Raw genomic sequence first — 24,380 nt, forward strand, 5'->3', positions numbered from 1 at the left:
ATAAAAATAATATGGTATGTACAAATTGGAAAGATAATCTCATATATTGCTACTCAAATAGTGGGATCTTATTATGGACACACCAATATGAAGACATTCGCGAACCTTTCTGGGATAACAGTTGACAAACATGGATTCATATTTGTTGCATGCAGGGGTAATAACCGGATTTTAGTTAATCAGAAGATGGGAAAACGAGTAAAACAATTTTGTCAAAGGAAAATGGAATTGGTAGCCCACATACAATAAGTATAGACAAAACATCATCTACGCTACTTGTTACAAATTTTTCTAATGATGACGCCTACGTAGTCGATATTTAGAGGTCAAAAATATAGTTGAAAAGTTCTTTTGGTTGTAGCAATTTTTTTTCATCGGCCTTTTTTATTTTGTGTTTGAGTGCGGCTAACACTCTTATTTATGCAGCCTGTAAGCAGACAACAACTCAACGAGGAACAATTATGTTCTTGGAAAATATTTTCTGCTGTAGACATTATGAATTATACAGACGCTAAAACGGAAAAAATATGTTAAGATTGTCTTTTTGCTTATTTTAAATTACCTCTTTTTTTGGCAGAGTTAACTCTACAAGAAAATCGTCCGAATCGAACTAAACTCGAACTTCATCGGTAACTTATGGTCCTCTGACTTAGAAAATTGTGTTCCGGTACAATGATTTTTTAACCGGTAGGGGACTATGTATTGCCATAATCTCAGAATGCTTTTTAGTAGTAGAATTTTAGTTTTGAACTTGCGGAAGTAAAATTTTAGTTTGAAACTGGAGCAAGTAGCGTGGTGTTACTAGTGGTTCTATATACCTTTTAAGAGGTCTGATTTTACCTATAGTTTAAATCAGCATTCGTGTCCCACCATAGTTTGTGCCTGTACAAGTCAGGATATCTGGACAATGGTTGTTGTAGTTTGACTTTTTGTCCTTTTTCGAAGCAAAATCCGTGGTTGATGTGGTCTGTTGTAATCTTCAATATATTTGGCGATTGCTGTTATCATTTGTATTCATTATTGCTATCAGTTAGTTCCTGTGTTATGTTGTTTTATGGAATTTTTATCTTGTTTTACATTGTCTTGTCCGTCCTTCTGTCATGTCTCATGGTTTGGATTGTACCTTTGATTTTTGTAACAAGTGATTATACAACTAGACATAAAGCAGATAACAATCAATCGATAAACTTTGCAATTGAAAAGATTGATCAAAGGAGTTCAACATTATAAATACACAGGTCAAAACATTTAGTACTAACTTTTTTTCACAGATATAAGCGCGATTATAGAAGTATGATTACACTTGCAGCATTTAGATGAAAAGCAGATATTCTACACAATGTATATTTATATGATGATGTTGTTTACAAATCAAGACTTAATAAATTAATAGACATAGACTGATTTTAGTTTTTACTAGTGTTGCTATATCTATATATCTATATCTTCGAAGTTCAGTTTTTATTGCGCATCTAGACCCATGTCCAAAATGTTCATAGACAAAATTAAGAACAGGCATAATTCAAAATCGATTTTATTTCATCAAATGTTTATACCATAATTGCAAGTTCGAGCAAATGATATTGTTTTTGAAAATTTCACCATGGTTTGAAAACCTTTTTATATCAATTGATGAAATCTTATAAAATACTCACTAGGTTCGTGCAAACTGATATCTCACTTTCGGCACAATTCACAAATATGAGGAAATCCTTTTATTCTATAAAATCTTTTTTATGTATAAAATTACATTTCTTTTTCTAGCACTGGGTCGATACCGCTCCTGAGGGTATTATCAGTTTAGTCGTCAATTTGTTGTAACTGACATAACTTGTAACATATCGTGACTTTGGACGTTATTAAAGTAAAATTCCTACTCCCTTGGTCAATTGTAAAGGTGACCTTTTGCGTGTTTAGTTATTCCTTAAACGTCTTTTTCAGTGATAAAAAATAGGCAGTAGATACCAAAGAGGACATTCAAAATTCAGAAATCGACGAAAAACTGACAAATCGATGGAAAAATGAAAGACGAACAATAACATATATCTACATAGAAAATGTATACTTAGCAACACATACCCAACAAAACCTGGGGGTCAGGTGTTCTTAGAAGGTTACACAAAACTGCTCCACTTGTGGCATCCATTTATGTTGTTGATGGTTAGTTTAAATTAGGTGATTAGATTGAAGCTAATCACGAATTCAATCATATATACATCGTTAGCTTTCAAATTTTAGGGGTTGAGGGATATTGTATGCAATGAATAGTAATTAGATATATGCATTGTTTGTCAAAATATATTAGATAAAGAAAAACTGTAAACATAAAAAATTATCAACACGACAAAGTCTACAAATTTGTCAAGATGGCAGGAACCGCCGGTTGACTCCCTGTAAGCAAAACATGGAATGCAGACTGTTTCTTCTAGAAGGTTTCCTTGAACGATATTCTCTTATATTTACGTTTTGGTTTTTTCGACAAATTTGAAATTTGAAAGCTTTCAAAATTGAAAAAATTGTCATTGCAAATAAAATAAATTAAATGTTATGAGGTTTTTGTCAATTGTCCACTATTTTTTTCCCTTTTGATGTTTCAACTTTCTACATATACATACAACTACAAGATGGTAATAAAGGTCGAGCACTATCTCTATAACATAAAAGAAGGGATCTGGTGTAATTATGACAAAAGTACCTACATGCAGTCAAAACATACACAATGAAAAGAAGAGGCACTTCATTGCTGTCCGCTTTCGGCAATTCATAAGACGAGACCGAACAAATTATTATAATTTCAAGATAATCCGAGGTCTCCTCAGCTTTATTGGTTGCTAGAAATAAATCGCTTTACGCCTTGGCATTGAAGAGTGACATAATTGTGTGGTTCTTTAAAAACACACAATACAGACTATTGAATGATTAGTCTTTTATTAACAAAAACAGTAAATAAGATAAACAGCTGCTTGTGATTGGTAACATTTTTTTGTTACCATACTGAAAAAAAAACTTTTAAACCTCAATAAAAACGATAATTTCTATTTGAAATCCAGTTAAAAAGCGTTTTCAAGATTAAGTGGATATATGAATAACTTTCACTATTTTTTAGCAAATACCATTTATAGCTATTTACATTCATTTGTGTTGGAAATGAAGATGTTTTGTAGGATATTTAGGGAAAAAAATATGTGTCAATATCATATACAAAGAGTATTCTCTTCTTTTTATATACACAAGCAATCTGAGTGTTCAGTGTAGTCTTAAACATACGATAATGGAAATAGGGTTTATCAACAGTTTAATATTGAGATACATCCGCTTTATTCATTTCATTCAAATTGCATTTCATAGATTAACATCCAACTTCGGATATCATATGCATGTTCAGGAGCAAAATCGTAGGCATTGTTCCTTGATCTTTAAAGCTGTTTGAATACCTTAGTTATACCTGTATAATTAAACATTCATTTGAAGTATCTGTGGTGTTCCCTTTACCTATCTACTTCGGTAAGACTATGAGATGGTGAATAAGGGTTAAAACTGAGCAGTTTGTATAAGTTTAGATATACTCATGATCATCACCGTACAATGATATATTTTACATGTCAGAAGGTACTGCAAGTCTCATATTTTTCATATTCATCAAAACAGTACTATATATTTTATATAATGTAGATCACTTAATATGTGTAGGTCACACACATAATTGCTAATGCAAATATTTGACTACTTGATTGATTTTTGTTTAAAACGCAGTCACAAATATTCCATATTCATATTCATATATTGCGTAGGACGTGACAACACTATCAATAGATGCATTATGTAGATATTTACATATAGGGTTGACCAGAATAATTTAAATAAACTTATTGATAGAAAAGCAATGATAAAAGCATCGTTTCATGATAGTATCTAGTTGGGTATCTAGAAGAGGTTGTTAATGTTTCGACGAAGATTTGAATCCATTTTTAAAACCTGGTTTTTAATTTCGTTTCGAAAAGTCACATTTGACCCTTTGCACTACCTATATACCATTATTACTTTATCGTTAAAGCGAACTAAAAATGTGTCTATTAATTCGTAAAAAAATTCTTGGTTCCCTGCCTATCTTAAAAATTAATGGATGTCGTCTAACCATATTTTTTTTTACAAATTCTATGATATCCAATGAATTATTTTTTTCATTATTCACATTTCTTCTACATTACTTTATACTACCCTTTTTATACTAACTTAAGATTTACGATTTACGTTAGAAAGTGTGTTCCATCATTTTAAGGCCAAGTGATCATTTAAACGTAGTTAAAAAAAACTTTAAATCATAAAACGAAACAAATAAATCCTGGAAAAGTTGCGAGTGCAAATAGATTTGGGAATTTGTAAATTTATCTTAAGTTGTAATGTGAAAAAAATCATGATAAAAATGACAAGGAGTAAAATTAATTTCAATTTGTTAGTTCAAAGTTAATTTTGTAAGTTGTTTTTTTCTTTTGTATAACAGATACAATTGCAGACCAAAACTCAATAAAACACTTCTCAGCATAAAAGTCACAAGCGCCTTTTCGACCAATGTGCACATATACACAGACTTATAATACTGTTTGAATGATTTCGTACAACAATCCTTCTGTATATGTATTTTAAGCATTGAAGGTCATTAACATCCATACAGTCTATCGTCCAAAGCATCATTAAAATAGTTGATATTGAATGTTTAACAAACAACTATTAATCAATCAATTTTAGTTCAATGTGCACTCCTTCGGGGTTACAAACAGGTTGGACATTGATATTATCACGCCTTTTGTAGGCTTAAAGTTTACACACATAACAAGAAGATATCTTGTGAACTATGTTATACTGTTTAACTGATAAGATAACGGAAAAGGAAAATTTCTACCCTAAACAGTATGTATATTTCTTCTTGAATTACTTCATTAATTCTTAGTCATTTGTATTAAATATTCCAGTTAAATAATTGATTTTCTTTATTTCGTATTATAGTTTGTCTGTTAACATATAGGTAACCTACCGATTTACTTGTAGAAATAGTACAAGAAATAATTAATAAGAATTGTAAAGAATTGTACTAGGTACGATCGTCAAACGAATCACACAATCTTTACAATACCTATGTCATATGATCCCATTTCAGCATGCCCTGTTTTACTTTTGTTTTTTTAATTAAAATTTAAAGACATATCACTTTTGTTTAAACCAAAATAAGAACAATTTTCAGAAATAAACATCCACATTTTCATAGCAAGGTAGCCTTATTCTTGAACAAATGTAAAAATCAAACTTTAGCAGTAATTATATGACCCACTACATGCAAAGAAGGATAAAGAATGCACATGGAAGAAAATTTACGAAGCAACGAGGTAATTGAATGCAGATTGGTAAAATACATATGTTGTTTCAAAGTGCATTCAAAGCAGCATGTGGCGTTGAATAGTAATATGATGAAAATATCAATTCTAATGGAAACTAAATTTGGTTTTACGTCAACTCTTCAAGTGAAACAAATACAATGGAATTAACCCTACCTCTTCGAATTTCTATTTTATTCATTCTGATCGAACGACTACGTGTATAAAGGTAGTGTTAACCTAAAATATATAATTCATTATGATTACTCCTGATTGATTTACTTGAAATGGTGTTGCTGGGTTTGAGAATTTTCATTGCTTATATTGATCAACACAAATAACGTTATACCTTGCATTTCATTAAATAAATATTTTGCAATTCTTTGTTTACCTTAAAAGCTAATTAAAAAGGTTTTACATGCACTAATAAGTTACAAACCAGTGGCATAATGTGTGTTCTCTTGGAATATTACAATGCTCTCTGTTGTCTTTTTCTAAGCTGTGGTCACTTACTCTTAGTTTGTTGATATTTTTTCTATAATAAATATATAAAACTTGGGTACTTTATCACTGTAACTCACGTTTTGACAAAACACGTATGTATTGTCAGTTCCAGGACTATTGTGTAAAATAAGACGCATAAGTCTCAGGCGCTTGCGGTATTGACCTCCATTACCAGTATGCACTCTGTGGGAAATATGATTAGATCGGTGGTACATATAAACTACATCCTCGATATGGTTATGTTGGTATTAGACGTGTTACGAAATGGTATATACTCGACGCTGAGGTTGACAAATTAGACTTTAAATGCGGGTATCGTATCAAAACACAAAAGTGATTTAAAGATTTATAAATTATATGTGTACCAATTGAATCTTGTGTTTAAACTGCATAACACTGATGTCCACGTTTATTTGTTCCTTATAACAGACGCCTCTTTGATCTCTTTATTATGGACATTTCTTTATAAATATTCATAATGAAACAAAACGTCCATAACAACAATTCCTTGAGGAATAAAAATGAAGAATCCCACAATATTTCTTCCTTTTGGAACACTGACAGGAGGCAAGAGTATTGCAGAATGGATATAAAATCCAGAAGAAAGGAGAGAAGGAAAGCCGAGAAAAAGAAGTAATAAATGAGAGAAACAACCACTACTTCCGACCCCCACCAACCCTTATAAATTAAATCGATATTTAGTTGCTTTTTTTCAGTTTTCGAAATCAGCAGCTACGGACTATTTAACTTAAATGGGTGTTTACCCGAGGTCAGAACTTTTGGACGTGTTGCAAACAATGCAGAACCGACTTATTTATAATATGCTGAAAGTCCAGCTGGCGGGCGCGCGGACGTGCAGGCCAGCGGGAGAAGAGGGTACCCGTTTTGAGTAATAATCTCCTAACCTAAACTTTGTACAATGCCGCGGTATTTATATAGATAGAAAATGTGCAACTGCTTTTATAGATTCATTTTGGATATAGCTTGCCTTTTTTTCGGAGTTTGAAACTTCGTGAATTTTTGGCAGTTGTACATATCATGCATATGACCAACATGACACCTCTATAGCCTTGCTTGAAACCTTGGGAATGATTTTATAATATAATAATATGTCAATGTCTACCCAGGAAAAGCTTAGTTTCCCTTATATTTTTTCATTTAAAGTGTTACTGGTTCGACCCAACGAAATGAGAATCTTTAGAAAAAGACATCCTGTATATATTCATGCACAGTTTTCAAACATTTCGAATTGTAGTTTTCAGGTCTGAAATTGTCTAACACGTTTGACAAACCTTTCAAACAGTCCGAAAAGTCTAAGGCATGTTGTTTATTTGATTATTTCTTTAACTTTAACTAAGTCTTAGGAAAAAAAGTTTAAACTGAAATTGTAATTCCTCTTGTAAGGGTTCTATGTCAAATGTAACTCGTTTTTCGCCTGTTTGACATCCTAAATACATATTTTAGCATATTTCTCTTTGAGCTTTCTGTTCATGCTTCAAGTGCACAAATACATGCTTAGATACCAAATTCTTTGTGAAATCTATACACTAAATACTTCCTAGTCGACCGTAGAACAATTCCGACAACTACGTGGCTGTTGGCATAAAATGTCCACACCGTTAGGGGCAATTGACAGCAATTGTCATGTCATTTACAGACCACACACGGAGCCTCATGCAAAATTGTATTCCAGATACCGACATTGCATACATACGTATGTTTTTGTGGACAATATACAGAAATCATGTGCACTATATTTTTTTTTAATTCACACGCAGTAGTTGCATAGGACAACAGGATGCTCAACAGTTTAATTTACTGCCTTCAATTGACCAGGTATGGAATAAGATTTCCCCAAGGATTTTGTCATTTAAGGTTATAAAATATACCGCATGTCGTTCTCCACTCGTTACCCTCGATAAGCGTCGTAAACTAGAGCTACATGTAGACCAAGAGCAAAAAGAATATAATGTAAAAAGAGAACTTGCGATTATCGTTCGGGATTTCGGATTTATATTGAACACGCTATTAGCCGCTTATTAACTTTCAAACTCAAAATCAACCAGACCAGACTGTGGAGCTTTGTGCGAGTTTAGTAGCGATCGATTGATTGTTGTTTGTTGTTCGTCCAGTGACAAATATTTCATACAGGACGAGGTTGAGTAGTGGAGTGTCAGATTGATAATTATGCTCAAAGAACAGTAATTAATATAAAAAAAAATCAAACTGGCTCATTATGTGATTTTTTTTCAAATCTAGAAGTGCATACTTGGATTAGCATCAACCCCTTCCCCTGCACACACGTACACCATTCCCGTCCTATAATCATAAGCAATGATATCAGAAAATAATCTTTCTAAATTGATATAATTTCAAATGAACGAAAGAAGTGTGTAGGATACCTGGTTAACATCACGCAAATTGAATTTTACCTGTTTTAATCGATAATCAATGTTATGACACAGTCCCCACATTTAAAGTCTAATTTGTCAACCTCAGCGTCGAGTATATACCTTTTCGTAGCACGTCTAATAGCAAGAGCACGTTAAGGAAAAGAATCTAGGTTTAGTGATTAAGGAATTGGAAAATATTTATAACATCGGAAAAAGTAAAACGATGTTTTAGACCCTTGTAAAATACATGTATACATGTAAGTAGTTATACTTTCGCGATTGGTTCATGCAATTGTCATTGCAATAAGTCTTTAAAAATGTAAAGTCAAAATTATTTCGTTTAATTTACACATTCCAGATGCATTATCTCCAATAAAGAATGACCCGGTCGTCTCGAACCAACCGTACCAAAATGGCAGTCGTAATTAGCCAGATGATCCAATTTTCCTTCAAGTTCACAGAGACGAGGCAATGACATATAACCTCGTTTTGTTCGGTAAGACTTATATTACAATTTGTTAGATGTAGTAAGTAAACTAGAGTTCAAAATAAGAAAATCTTTACACCTGAAGACAGAAGTTTTTTATAATATATTCATTTTATTTTCTTGATCTTTTATTGATTAATAAATTGTGTGTCGTAAATATACTTTATCATTGTCTTTGTCATAAAAGTAATGCGTTTAAATTCAATTTAGTTGCATAAAATGGATTGCAATAATATGGTTGTAATTTTGTAAAACGGATCGCTCTTCGTGTTCATCAGAATTGTGTTCCAATAGACCTATACCATATGCTGATAAATGTTGCCAAAAATAAATGCAAATGAATATGTAGTGGGAAAACGAACAGTATAGAAAAGAAAAAATGTCAGATATCTAAACAAATGTCTTTCATCTTAAAGATCAGAAATACCTGAAAGTCCAGTCAAAACAAATAAAAGAGATTAAATGTAAATTGCCCAAAAACCATATTTCCAAATCTAGTTGTTTTAATATTAATCTGTGATTTTCATATGCTATCTAATTGAAAGACATGTAAACATCCCTGATATCGCTATGCAATTTAGTTACCAAAAGGAACTTCAATACTCATAAGTCGAAGAAAAACTAACAAAGCAATGACAAAAAACGGAAATCGACGAAAAGACAAACATTTCACAAAATACGTAGGAAACTAAGGACTGAGCAGCACGAACCCCACACAAAACTGAGGGTGAACTCAGTTGGTCCGGAACAGTAAGCAATTCCTGCTCCACATGATTGATTGTAAATTTTTCAATAGGTTCTATTTCATTATCAAATTATTAGAAATCTAACGAAAGTGAAAAAAGATGAAATCCAATCTATGTCATAAATATGCCATAGTTGATATTATTTCACAAGAGTAGTTTATTATGAGCAACAGACGAATTTTTAACAGATTTCGAATGCACAAAAACTTAAGTTTGCAAAGAAAATTTGTTTGCAGGGTACAGGGCAAATATATTTCAGTTTTTCAGGGGATTGGAGCTTACTCATTTCTCTGATAGTATTTGCATACGTGAAACTATCTATTGTAGGTCTAACCTCATGGTAATGGCATCTATTAACAATATTTGTCATCTTTGTGAAGACGAAGATGTGTTTAATGCTGCAGTTGTTTGGTGTGTTGATTGTGAGACGTTTCTTTGCAAAGACTGTGAAAGGCATCATAGCAGAAGTAAAGCTTCAAAAGGACATCAAACTATGGCCCTGAATGAGTACAAGAAACTGCCTTCGTTCGTTGTTGATATAAAAAGTCGTTGTGAAATGCACGATGAAAAGTATGACTTCTATTGTAAACTCCATGGAGCCCCGTGTTGTGTCAAATGTATTAAGGACAACCATAAAGATTGCAGGGATTTAGACCCATTGGTTGAGGTTTTAAGGAATATAAAAACGTCTGCCAAAGTTTCAAGTCTGGACAAAGAGTTAAGTACTTTAATAGGGACTTTTGAAACAGTAGGCAAATATTTGAATTCTAGAACAACTAGCCTTCAAGAAAACAAAACAGAATCCCTTAAAGAAATACGAAATCTGCGTGCCTCTATTAATAAACATTTAGATAAAATAGAGAAGAAAATAGTGGATGATTTATCTGTGGAATTTGATAAGATAAAACTAAAATCTGATCAATTTAACAGTGAAATTGATAATAAAAAGAAAGTTATTCAAAATTTGCAAAATGACCTATCACAAATGATAATGTATGCGACAGACCTTCAAATTTACGAAGGTTTGCAGTATTTGGAGAACTCTATATCAACAGAAGTTGAATATTTATATGATATAAAAAGAAAGGGTCATTTGGATGACATTCGTATTGAGACGAAATTGTCCGATGATTTAAAATGTCTGAATAATAACATAAGGACATTTGGCACTACAATGTCTCATTCATCGCCATGTAATTTGCAGCTAAAATCTTCTGTCAAATGTCAAGTACATCTGTCAGTTCCACCTTTATTAACAATTGATAGTATTAACCCGAAACTTAAAACATCATTGAAAATTCCGAAGAGTTTTCAACAATTAGAAATATATGGTTGTCAGGTTTTACCTGATGGAAGACATCTTGTTCTAGAAGCAGTCAGTAAAAGTTTGATTTTGTTTTCAAAAAACGGAGAATTCGCTGAACATGTAATACTTTTCAGAGACGAACCAAATGACATTTGTTACATTAAAGGCAATTTAATAGCCGTGACAATTCTCCAGGAACGCCAAATTTTGCTGATTGACCTAATAACGAAAAATATTACAAAGACTTTTCAAGTAACAGATTCATGTTTTGGTATCGAGAGCAACGGCGAAACATTGGTTGTGAGTTTACATGGTAGTTCACACAAACTTCTAACATTGGATCTCGAGGGTAACATTTTATCAGAGATTACAGTACCAGGAAAATATACTATTCGTACGGCACTATATAAAAGCAATATTCTCGTTACGAATTGGAAAGATAATATCATATATTGCTACACCAATAACGGGGTCTTATCATGGGAACACAAACTCAAAGATATTGGCGAACCATTTGGGATAACAGTTGACAAAAATGGATTCATATATGTTGCATGCAAAAGAAATGATAAAATAGTAGTTTTATCAAAAGATGGAAAAACGAGTAGAACAATTCTGTCGAAAGATAGTGGCATTGTTTATCCCCGTGCTATAAATATAGACAAAACATCATCTACACTACTTGTTACAAATTCTTTTAATGGTGACGCTTTCGTATACGAAATTTAGAAATTAAAAATCCAGACGAAGTATGTTGTTCTAATTGGAGTGATTGAATTGCGTGCGTCATTTTTTTTTATTGCTATTGTGTGCCGAATTACACAGTCAGTCTTTTTAGACAATATGTTTTTGTTTTCATTGGTGTGTGTATGTCTGTGTTTGCTGTTGAGTCTGGTGTTTGTAGTTGATATGGTCTGTTGTGTTGTCCAGTATCTGTGGCGATTATTTTTAATCCTTTGTATTTGTAAATGTTTATCATATGTTTCATGTGTAGTGTAACGTGTCCACTGTGAAAGTGTCAACAGTTGTATTTTCATCTTTTCCTCATTGTGCTATCTGTACTTCTTCGCCTAATGGTCTTCGTTCTCCCTTTTGGTATCTTGCTTTAAAATGAAATAAAAATATGTGCTATGATTGCATCAGACCAAAGGAGTGGATTCAAGCAAAAATAGGTCAACATACGGCCTTCTACAATTAGCAATACGTATAGTTAGCTATAACAGGCAAGATGAGAAACAATTCAAACACAGAAATCGACAGCATCAAAATGCATTTATATGCCTAAAACAAACAACAAATATGACAGACACTCACCAACGATAACAACTGAATTGTAGGCTCCTGGTTGGGACAAGCACATATATAATGTGGCGGAGTTAAATATGATTGTGAGCGCTCAACCCCCGTCCCCTCTAACCTAGCAGAATGATGTAACAGCACAACGTACAAATACACTGAACAAATTTGTTGGAAAGGGATTGACTTAACAGATCGACACGAATCACATAAATTAACTAACCAAGACACAAAAGATAAATATTTTTTAATTGTTCGGAATACAAAGGATTTTCTTTCTATGCTCATTGATTACCTGAGCCATATTCGGAATAACTTTTTGGATATTTTAGGCCTTAATGCTCTTCATCTTCTTACTTGATTTGACCATTTAACTATTTTGATTCGAGCGTCACTGATGAATCCTGTGTAGACGAAACTCGTGTCTGGCGTACACATTTACAAGCCTGGTAACTTTGAGGAGTTTTTACAACCAATGGGTCGATGCAACTGTTGTTGCGCGTATTGTTCCCGCGGGTATCACTAGTCAAGTAGTCAGCACTAATATGATTACAAAAAATATCATTGATACGATCATTTACATAAATTTTCTGTTGATAAATCTTTGAATTCTAAAAATACTAAGGATTGTATACCTCCAGAGATAGATTAACGTAGCCATATTTTGCAAAACGTTTCTGAATTATTTGGTTCTCAATTGCCTTCAACTTTTTACTTGAGATAGCTTTTAAACTATTTTTGATGCAAGCGTCACTGTCGAGTCTTGTGTGAATAAAACTCGTGTCTGGCGTACAATTTATTAGCCTGATATCTCTGATGACTCTGTACACTTTATCTTTTTTTTTTAAACCTTCGATAAACCTAAACAAATTTAGTGATAAAGGATTGATATTTAATGGCCATTTGCAATAGTACATGCATTTCAAGACGAGAACATATTTATCCAATATGAATCTAAACCCTGATTTGTACCAAACCGGCACGCTAAGCTGGATATTCATCTTGCTACATATACCTGTGGCTCAAATGATAAGTCTGCAGGAAAAAGTAAAATTACAAAATTACCGAACTCCAAGGAAAATTCAAAACGGAAAGTCCTTTATCACACATCGACAAGTTATTCTGACTCCGACTCGACCAATCGTTGTTCTTACTCATAAATGCCTCGTTTCTAGCGTAGAAGTATCGAATACCAATCTTATGTAATGGAAACAGATCGAAGGTTTTATATTATAGAACTAGCCGGACAATAAAAGTAAGGGGACGACCATTTGATATCCTGGGGAGGGGACGTCGGTAGTCAGAATATTCATATTCAAAATCCTCCTGTAACCCCCAAACCCCACCCCCAGCCCCACCCCCACCCCAAAAAAAATTAATGTCCCCTTATTTTACACGAGTTTAAATTGATTGTTTGTTGGTTGCTTATTTTCAAACGTCCAGTGGAAAATATTTCATGCATATTGAGAACGACACAAGTTTAAAAGTCGGGTATATAATATAAAAATAGGGAGATGTGGGATGATTTCCAATGAGACAACTATCCACCAGAGTACTAATGAAGTGGACGTAAGCGGTATAAAAGGCCCCGACATGAAAAATGTGAATCATTTAATTTCAAACATGAAAACTAACGGCTTAATTTATAACAAAACAATTTACGAAAAACAAATATGACAGACATGAACCAACGACAATCACTAAACTACAGGCGCCTGGTTTGGAACAGGCAGATAATGAATGTGGCGGGGTTAAACATGTTTGTGAGCTCTCAACCGTCTCCTAACCTGGGACAGTGGTGTTACAGCACAAAATAGATCAAACTATAAAAATCAGTATAATTGACAGTACGAAATTACTTGGCAAGCGGTATCCTCAAGGACTAGCAGTTCAATGTTTACAAGGTATTTGTCAAATACACTAGATGCGCATTTCGTGGAATAAAATATCTTATATAGCACCGTTTAGTTTTGTTGATCTCTATACATTGAAATTTTAAACAAGGTTACAATAATGATACTAGTATCGAAATTCAGTTCGTTCATGAGTTATTCCTCTTCTCCCAGTGAACATTCCTTGTCTATATGCTATGAAAATTAGAGAGTCAGAGTGTTGGCTGTAGCATCTTCGGTGTATATGACACCAAGGTAGACCTTGTATATAAAAATAATTATGACTGCTTGGGCTTTTTCCATCCGCCAGCAATTAAGACCATGTTCAAGGGGCGTTCGTGTTGCTAGTGTGGAATGTATGACTATTTGGATGAAATAGGAACGAGAAATACCATGTTATATAGCGCGAGGTGTCTAGCTATCGGAATTTTTTTTTATTTATATTTATTTAACCCTATAACCGAATGTCGAACAAATAATATTGTGTTTTGTAAAATTTCACTAAACTTTTTAACCTTTTCCATTACTCGTTATGTTCGTGCAAACTGATATACTTTTTTAAATAAAATGTTCTAAAATTTAGTAACACTTTAAGTATAAGAAAACATTTACCATTTGCAGGTACGGGCAAATGATATTGTATTCAGAACAAAATTCGGAAACCGTTTCATTTTGGGAAAAGGAACAAAAGGATCATTTATTTTTACTATCGAATGCGTTATCATGATTTGGATGATCTCGTATCTCAATAAATTTCCACTATACAGCAAATTAATTTTTTTCGTTAATTTCTTTTAAATACATTTGTCCATTTTTGCTCTTTCCATTGCCAATCTAAATTAGCTAGAAACGAACTTATATGATAAGGAGTCTTCATAAATATCTCTCTGTATTCGATTTTGTTTTTGCGGTACCTTTTTAATTTTTTAACAGTATATATTAAAAAATATTGATAGATGGACAGAAACCTTTAGCATTATTAAAAGACAAAATCAATGAAATTATCAATCAACCCCGTATAAAAGTTATTGCCTTTAAATGACAATCGAATATTGGTACCCCTTTTCCATTTTTTGCTTTTATTTTGAAAACTTTAATGTATAGAAAGAAACTGTAAAAGCAAATATGATCGGCATTTAACTACAAGATTTCATGACAAAAGTCATTAATTGACACCTTATAGGAGTTATAACCCTTGAATGGTTATATTAGGCCATGTTTAGTGTTTGAACCCTAATATCATGAAAACTATGAAAGACAGACAGAACATTCAATGGTCAGCATTACAATATAAATTGAAATAAATCATTGTGATTGAAATGTATCCCCTTACGAAGGTTTTTTTTTGCATTTTGACTGTTGGAAGGCCTATTACGAATGATTCCGGTAATAGAATTAGGCGTGTTATACACCATTTTGTAGATAATTCGATGTAGATTTACGGGATAACAAGTTTCAGTGGGATAGTCAACCGCAAAATTGAAATATAACGGAAGATCGCGACCGGGTGACTTTTCTCAAATATACGAGTTAACCTTGTGTTATATTAAATTATATAAATAATTTTTTCAGAGACAAGTGCCAGTGTGACATGAAGGCGAATTTGGGGTAGGAAATTTTTCTACCAGAATGTTCGCGTATGAATTAGCTTTTGTCCATTGATTTGTGTGTATGCTGTCGTATTAAGTAGCGGTGTTATTCAGAACTTTTTAGTTGTGTAGTCATTTATTTCGTTACAATATTTGTCCATTGCGAGTCTCGCATTCTTTCGAATAAGAATTGTACTAATAGTTTTGTGTAGTATGAAAGATATTACTATTTAAAGTAATTTTCTGAAAAGAAGAGAACATTTGCTGACTAAATATCCCAGTTAAAACATAATCAAGCTGTTGCTTTCACTAATGACATTTCTAACCCGGTATTTTTTCCGTTAACTAGTTGTTTCCAACAATTGTAGCAGAAAATTAAACCTCTCTATCGTGCATCATCTTAATGGGTATCAGCCAACGAGGAAATGGAATTCTTCATTCGTAATAGAAAAGATGCCCCCTACGTCAACGAAAATTTATAAAACATCACATTTTGATAACGAGATCATTAAATAGCCACATTATTGCATTAGACAGAAAAATCAAATTTAGTCACACCATTGAATGGACAAATCCACTGGGGTTCTATCTCATGATGAATTGAAGTGTTCATTTAGTCAACTAATGATTATTTTCATGCGAAGATTAAGATTTTGTATAAGATTGTATGATTCATTTAAAAAATGTTGCGTGATTTGTCATTAATGGATGCAACAGGACACAATACAAAAAATGAAAATAAAATAATAGGAATATGTTTTGTAATTTGAATTCTCTTGCCATTTACAGCGATGTAGTACGAATAAAATTATAAGTGGGGTACGCGTCAAAGAGACAGCAAGCAAACAATAGAGGTTATTTGTTAATTTACAGATAAAGGTCATCATAATTATGACCTTCGCAATGAACATGTACAATTACAGGTGCTATGATGGATCGTCATTTCATCATGTTATTGAAAACTTCGTTGGGAATAGCGGTCATTGTTGTCCAATCCGACCACTTGTGTTATATGGTAATTCTTGAAAGCTCTGGTCCCCGTTCGGTGTATGGCAAATTTGACAATGCGTGAATCTTTACGAAGGGGAAAAAAAACCTTTTACTTCGATGACTTAAAAAACTTTCTGTCTTTTCTTGTGTTGCAATTTTCTGTAATAATTTGTAACCCACGGCAATTTATATTCAACTAAAGTTTTGTGAGTTCTTATGTTATACACGTATTCGCAAATATTCAAATAGTTCAATGTTAAGAAGTTGTACTTAGTACGACATTTACCTATTTTCTACAAATAATATCACGGTGTCCATTCCTACCATATTTTATTTAAATTTATTTATAGTCGTTCTAGATTCAGGACGATTTGAGCTTGACTTATTCAGTTGTGGGCATTGAGGGTTCCAATGAAGGTAAAGCCAGGAAAAGTGTTATTTTCATTACTTTTTGTGTAGTTGGGTTGATGTCTCTTGACGTATAACACACATCTCGTAGCAATAATATTAGTGACTTTGCCTGTCAATCAGGAAGTAGAAGACACTCCTTGTAACAAGCTAAATGAATTAGGACTATTTCCATGACAAGCAGAAAATTGGATAAACTATACTTTGCGTGAATATCTTACACTTAAGCGACAACTTAAGACCTTGATATATCACTTTAAATCAATTTAGGGACTAAGCACCTTATCAGCAATAGTAAAATTGGATATTTTACATGAGGGTCTGAATGGGAGGTCCTTTTATTCTTTATTCTTTAATTTGCTTGACTATTTTTCTCTGTTCTTTACTTACTTTGTCATTTATTCTCTATTCTTTTTTTTTAACACCCTGTTATCCTTTATTAATTCGTTCTTCCCTTTTTTTAATTTTTAGCCCTTTTTTCTTAATTTTTTGATCATTACTCTCCATTATGTACACCTCATCTAATCCCTCCTACATATTGTTATGTAAAACAACTGTTGTTTATATGCTTACAAATGAAAAAAAGAAACAAAAGTGCAATCAAAAATCATAAGGACATACATGGTTTAAGGAAAACAGATGGACAGACAAAAAACTAACAACGCTTATCCCGCAAAAAAACCAAGAACTATCATATGTGTTCAAGAGGGTAAAATATAATTCATTTCGCTGCACAAATAAGAAATCATCTGAAGCCCAGTTTAAAAGAAGTCCGAGTTCGATGTCAGAAAAGGTAACAGAAGAAACTAAGCAAAATGACAATGATACATAAATTAACAAAGGACTACTAGCAGTTACTGAAATGCCAGCTCTAGACCTCAATTAAACTGCTTGAAAGATTATGTCTTCATCATATGAAAATCAAGCACAATCCCTCCCGTTAGGGGTTTAGTATCATACCATGATAAAACATGTGTTCATATAAAAAGGAGATGAGGTATAACTGTTAATAAGACAACTATCCACCATGGTTAAAATGACTTGGAAGTAAGCAATTATAGGTCACAGTACGGCCTTTAACAATGAGAAAAACACTTACCGTATAGGCAGCTATAAAATGCCCAGACAAGAAAATATTAAACAATTCTAACTAGAAAGTTTACAAAAAATAAATATGTCTTCATGGTATGTCCTTGGTTGTTTTGTTTGTACACATCAAAAGAATAGATGATACAACACCTAAGCTTTTCAACCTTGACATGACAATTGATCTGTTTTTGGATCGAGCGCAACTGTTGAGTTTTATAAAGACGAAACGAGCATCTGAATGTACTAATTATATGCCCAGTATCTTCTACCAATGTTTGTGGTGTGAAAAATTAAGTATGGGACGAAATATATTCGCCCAAACAAAAGAAAACTGCTGGCATTTAGTTAAAATTGCAATTTCTACCAGTTTGACATATCTCACTGGAATTTTTTCTAGGGAAATTGGTGTAAATCATTGAATATTAATCGAAGTTCATGTATTATTTATTAATTAAACGGAAATTATTGCAAGCCGTTTCAATTCTATCTTTCAATTACTATAACGTTTTTGCCAATTTAATATCAAAAGAAGCAATACTTGTCAAATTTTCACTTTAAATTACCTCAATTATTCACAAGCTTGGTGGAATAACACTATACGGTGAATGCAATGAACAAAATATTTCCTGATATTGACAACATGAAATCGATTCGCGGTGAAAATGATGTATTGAATGGATAGAAATGAACAGGTTATGATAAGAAATTAATTATAAGTGACAGATATCGTTAGCATAAAAATTCTTGATTAAGGTTTATTGACCACAACAATATATTGATATATTAGAAAAGTGTGTCAAAATATTCCAATTTGGAGATCTTACTTCCTTTTTTCTTTTAGCAATTAAAATATTTTTTTATTATAACTTTCAACCTTTCCGTGGAAAGACATTTAGACATAATATTGTATTTCTTGTTATTACTTCTCCTTCTCAGCCGTTGCAAAATATGGAGTGAAATGGTACGGACCTTTAAATCTACAGAGGAAGACTTAAGCTGAGATGTTGTTATAATACGAGTGTCATCTATTTGATTCTCTGTGACGCGTAAGGCCTTGAATGTAGAAGAATTTATAATTTCCTATTAAGAACTTCCAATGAAATCATTTACATCATATTGCTGCTACGTTGTTGACTCTTTTGTCAACCGGTATGCGCACAAAACTCTTTACGTACCAAAAGATTATATCTAATACTTGAAATAGGCAATGTATTAACCTTTATGGATTTCTAAAATATTTACCGAAATGTGCTATGCTAATATGTACAATATTCATACATTTATTCAAATAAAAATCAAGTTATTTTTATCAGACATTTGCCGTTTATATTTAATTAAGAAGATGTGGTATGACTGCCAATGTGACAACTATCCATCCAAGTCACAATGTGTAAAAAGTTAACAATTATAGGTCAAAGTACGGTCTTCAACACGGAGCCTTGGCTTACACCTAACAGCAAGCTATAAAGGGCCCCAAAATGACTAGTGTAAAACAATTCAAACAGGAAAACCAACTGTCTAATCTATATAAAAAACGAGAAACGAGAAACACTTATGAACCACACCAACAAACGACAACCACTGAACAACAGGCTCCTGACTTAGGACAGGTGCATAAAAATGCAGCGGGTTTAAACGTTTTAACAGGCGCCAACCTTCACCCTAATCTGAAACAGTGGTTTAAAATTACAATATAAAAAGCCACAAAATATGTATATCACAATATGTACAAACAAGTTCAAATTGAAAACAACGTTCAAACCTATGATTGCGTCGGATAAAAACCGCAATATTTATACGTGTGCATGCAAAACAAATTTCTTGGTAGAGGGGTCTAAATACAGCACAAACAACATTTTCCAAAAGACCTAAAAAGTGAAAAAAAGTATATTTTAACAAAACGCATTTGACTAGCAGGTCGAACAACGGATGTTCTTAAACCCTGCTGACTGTCATTGGCGATTGCCAAATAAACGAATCACCAGATGTAACAAAGTGGATCTTAACTATTAATTTAATACCAAACAGAAAACAATAAACTTGCGGAAAAGATGGTATACCGCAAACAAAAGGTGCAAAAATTAGTACACCATATCCGGATTTCGACAATTAATGTCTCTTCAGTGATGTTAGGAATCGAAACGGTATTTGGAAGGCCATATAATTTACCTCAATTTAGGATATACTCTTGAATTTTGAAGATTCGAAATAGGATAAACGGATCATATAAACCCGAAGGCAAATATAATACAAGCCCAAACGAAAAAACATAAACAAGTCTAAATTGAAAACAACGTTCAAACCTATGATTGCGTTGGATAAAAACCGCAATATGTATATACACCCGTTGTTACAACAGGATGAAAAACATCTTCAATGTCCACATAGCAACACTCTTTTAAATTCATTTTCAATTGTGAACGATATTTCCCCTATTTTCAGAAAGTTTATAACCTCCCTGTCTTGAACGATGTTAAGAACCTTTGTAATAACACGGAGGACTGTCTGTTCACCGCTATACCCTTGTCTGGGAATGTTAAATCCAAAGCCTAGTGTTCAGAATTTCCGCACTTTCTAGATATGTGCGTTAAAGAACCCTTGCAACACTCTCGAATTAACCTCTGTAGGTAGTACGTTGCAACTCAATGTTTATGCCCTATACTACATACCCTCTTTGTCCAGTGATAGTCCAAATAAATTGGTCTACAGTGCAGATCATGTGTCCATACTTTGCCTTAGCGTGGACACAGTATCTGATAGTTTATCATATTTTAAAAGTACAATTGCCTGTTTTTCATCAGGTTCGACCTTGATGATTTTTTTCGTCTGAACATACATGAAATAATTGTCACTGGACGTTGAGCAAACAACAATCAATCAATCATATTTTGAATAGATCATGCATTGCTTTCCGTAGTTCGTGTTACGATTTCTTTTTACTCTTAACATGGTGAAAGAAATGAACAATATACAATTTCGTAGCGATACATTGCGCAGATACGTCAAAGTTTAATAGTTTTGTTTTTCCCTATTATGTTTAACATATTTAGTAAATTTCATTAGTTATTTAAAAGGCATCGTTTATGTAACATCCGTGTTTAACGCCTCGGGCACATTGATACATTACATGTATGTAAACAGGATATAACCTTAACAATAATATTTTATAGTGCATAAACTTTTGAGAACTAAAGTGACGTATAAGCTTAATTTAGAAGAAAAACTAAAAGAGGCACGAACATTTCATACTCTCAGATAACAAGTTTAGTGTCTTACTCTGTAAAATCTTGTGTCATGGCTTTATTCAATACAAAACAACCTATTTGGATTATTTTGTTGTGTAGTTTGATTCTGGTTCTTGTTTACTACATGCTGTCGCCATTTATACGCAGTTATGGGGTCAAGGACGTTGTTGTTCATAAAGGTACCGGTACGTATGTCTTGGATCACCCTGACGGTATGGTAAATGGTACTCTAGCTTGGTCACAACATGGCCAAGATAGGTATATAGACAAGTTTTTACACGGTAAAAGAAACGGATTTTTCGTCGAAATCGGTGGATATGATGGAGAAGAGTATTCAAATACATTGTTCCTTGAAAAGGAACGTGGTTGGACAGGATTACTAGTGGAAGCTAATCCATATATGTATCAAATAATGCTGAAGAAAGATAGGAGATGTTATATGGCCAACGCTTGTATTAGCAACTCTGAGCCTTATATGACCCTTATTATAGCAGGTGCTCTCACGAGCGTACAGGAAACACTAACAGACGACCAACTCAGACGATTGAAGAACGTGAAAAAGTACAGTAAGGCTGACCATTGGTTACATGCTGGTGAAAAGATTACGGTGCAATGTTATTCTCTACTATCACTTTTGAAAGAAATAGGTCATCGTCGTATCGATTATTTTTCCCTTGATGTAGAGGGCGCTGAAATGATGATTTTAAAATCTATTGACTGGGGGGAATTAGACATAGATGTTCTGACGATAGAAACACAGGATCGTCGAGACCAAATACTAAAATTTATGAAAAAAGTTGGATATAAATGGATTAGAAAACTTAACAGAGATGACATATTTAAAAAAGTAACAATAAATAAATAGATGAAATGTTTTAATTGTTTAGAAATGAATATGCGCTTAGAGAATAAATTCCAATTGGAAGATTCCCAAAATAATACCATTTGATAATCTCAGATGAATTTTATTATTGCCATGAGACAGAAACTGAAAGGTTAACTTGTAAAGAAACTATCGTTGTCGATTACTGTCAAAAATTTCAAATTTGTGAGACAATATAGAAACAAAAACCTTACAAAATTCTAGAAAAATTGCGATGCCATATTTAACGGAATAGCCTTAGTTAAAACCGGACGAGAAATGATTTTTTTTTTCTGAATTCAATCTGGATTTTTTTTATGAAACCTGGGATTAATCTCTCTGGTAGGGACTTTGTTATTAAGCATTTTTCGTCCTTAACTTGATTTTAACAAAATATGTTTCTTCATTTCAAAACATGTGTCCCGTACAATAGGCATACCATTTACAAATTATGAATAAAAAAATGTTGGATAGACGTAAAGCAACTTAAAAACATACTAAAACAAAAGATGGGAAAGGAGGCAAATAGGCTGGATAAATAAGTCAGTATAAGGTTTAGGAGTAATACCACCATTGATTTCCCCTGTTAGTCTTTTTTAAATTGGCAATCAAATTTTCACCCCTTATTTTCCTGTTAACAAGCTTAAGTAACCATGTCACCTGAAGTTTCCAAAATATTTTACGGGAACAGCAGATAAAAAAAGAGTGGTGCTTTGAAACAGCCAAGATATATGTTTATGACTCAGAATTTTTTTTCTGCAATGAAATGTAGGATTTATTTCCTACAACTGTCAAATTAAAGGAAATATTTTTTTGACTCTTTTTCGTATGAAACCGAATGTGACGTACTATGATTTGGTGGTATTACACCTTTAGGTGAAAGTGTAAATAACTCATCACGTGACATGTATGTAAACCGAGGTTCAGCTGTAAATGATTTCACCAGATACCAACAACCATATGCTATCACAATGGATAACAATCAAATAAAGAAAAAAAACACACAGTGACGTGGCTCCCGTCAGTAAAACTGTGTTGGACGAAGACAACTTGTCCATCAATTTTATTGAAAAAAATGGAAAAATTCGAAAATTGCCGCGTTTCAGAGAATTAAAAATATTACAACCTCTCTAAAATAATAGATATTACCACTTGTAATATTCCCCGAACTCTAATTTTTGTACACTGTATATTCATTAGAAGTTTGAATCCTTTTCGCATTACTGCAATGTACTATGCCTGGTTACAGAACTTGCATTCAATGAAGACCTGATGTTTCTTATATCAATGTCGTGCATTTAGATTATATACAGAATCTCAAATATTATAATGTTTGTCCTTAAAATACCAGATAAAGGATTGAACAACAACATATAAGAATAGAGTCTTTACAAATAAATCTTTTGAACCAAAGAGACATATTTGAATGGACAATGCCTATGATTGTTTGCTTTATCAATTACATTAAACATAAACTTTGAATGCAAAATACAAATGAAATTCTTCAAGTAAAATCATTATTCAACAATATACTGCATCGTAACGATGTCCGATATTTAGACGTATATAATATTGATATCGATATGACTGCACGTTAAGTAAAATAATCTTCCTTTGCGACAGACAAAAACAGCTGATCTGCTAGGTACACTATTTCCTCGGCACTATACAACTTATACTGTGCTACAACCCAAGATAAAGCCGACGAGGAAATGCATAACTCATCTAATGAAAGCCTCATTTTTATATAGCCTCGTTTGCCCAGTGGCTTAGGGAGCTGGACACAGTGCAGGCGGTGTTTCCGTGATGTCACAGAAGCATAGGTTCATATCACGCTGAGGGACGAATATAATGCTACATAGATATATACTGTCCAGTGGTTTTTTTTTGTATTTTGGTTGATGTCTTATTCGTTCTAAAGGACCTAGCTTGGATAATTTAAAGTTGTTTTTCGACTTATCTTTTTCCTGATATTGTTATTTTAATAAATATATAATATATTTAGATTAAATACACTCTGGAATGAGTCGGTGTTTGATCCTTTCCCAGAATGCACTTTTAAACGTCTCAAATGCGGTTCATTTCTTTCTTATTTCTTTCAAAATAGGGCATGGTAATTGATCGGATTCTTTATTAAGGATACCAATGACTATTAAATTGGATTCAAATTACCACTTTCAGATTAAATTATTCGAAGAGAAAGC

The sequence above is a fragment of the Mytilus californianus genome, unplaced genomic scaffold (assembly GCF_021869535.1).
Source record: "Mytilus californianus isolate M0D057914Y unplaced genomic scaffold, xbMytCali1.0.p SCAF_8, whole genome shotgun sequence".
In the NCBI taxonomy this organism is placed as follows: Eukaryota; Metazoa; Mollusca; class Bivalvia; order Mytilida; family Mytilidae; genus Mytilus; species Mytilus californianus.